Below are 947 nucleotides of genomic sequence, written 5' to 3' on the forward strand. Positions count from 1 at the left end.
GTTCCAGCTACTTGGAAGGCTGAGGCAGAAGGATTGCCTGAGCCCAGCAGATTGAGGCTGCAGTGGCCATGAGCATGCCACTGCATTCCAGCCTGAGCAACAGAGTGAGTCTCCAACTCAAAAAAAAAAAGTGGGAACGGGATTCTGGTAGCAGTTGCTGTGAGGTCAAAAGCTGGAAGAGGCAGAAGATTTGAATATGAGCTCCTTGAAGGCAGAGTCCATGTTTTTTCCAACATTACCTTCCCACACCTCACCCTCAGTAAGTATTTTACTCATGGACTCAACAACAATTTACTAAATACCTCTTATATATTGGGGGCTAATCCAGGGGCTGAAAATGAAATGGTGCATAGGACAGAAAAGACTTCTATCCTCTTGGAGCTCGATTTGATGGAGAGAAGAGACTGATAACAATCCCGTAAACCAGCTAACGGGTAGAAGACAAAGTCAGGTAGTGAGATACAGGTGCTATGAAGAAAATAAGAGGAATGAGATGGAGTGGCCAGAAAGGAGGAAGAGTCTGCTTTAGATAGTGTGTTCTGGGAAGGCCTCTCTGAGGAAGTGACCCTTTTTATTTTTTTCTTTTCTTCTAATGTTAACATTTTATTTGATTAATTTCAGCAGTAAAATCTGAATTGATGGGACAAGAGTACCTGTTAGGGTCATATCTCTGGGGCCTCCAAAATATGTTAGGGTCACACTCTCCCAGTAAGGCTTCCAGAATGTTAGATCAGGCCCACTGGGGATAAAGGCCTCCAGAATGTTAGATCAGGCCTGCTGGGGTGTAGGTGTCTGGGGTGTGGTCCTATGCCATGTGAAAGATGCAAAGACTTGCACAGAAGTTAGATTAGAAAATATAGTTTGTTTAAAAGTAAATTAGAAGCCGGGCTCGGTGGCTCAGCCTGTAATCCCATGCCTTTGGGAGGCTGAGGTGAGTGGATTGCCCG

At 44.9% G+C, this 947-nt stretch overlaps 1 protein-coding gene across 1 annotated transcript in view; it reads left to right on the forward strand.

Annotated features, from left to right (window-relative positions):
* The window catches only part of ITK (IL2 inducible T-cell kinase), an 84,305-nt gene that overhangs the window by 73,658 nt on the left and 9,700 nt on the right, over nucleotides 1-947 (forward strand). The gene's annotated exons all lie outside the window — the stretch shown is intronic.

The sequence above is a fragment of the Carlito syrichta genome, unplaced genomic scaffold (assembly GCF_000164805.1).
Source record: "Carlito syrichta isolate Samal-C Ts95f unplaced genomic scaffold, Tarsius_syrichta-2.0.1 Scaffold301856, whole genome shotgun sequence".
In the NCBI taxonomy this organism is placed as follows: domain Eukaryota; kingdom Metazoa; phylum Chordata; class Mammalia; order Primates; family Tarsiidae; genus Carlito; species Carlito syrichta.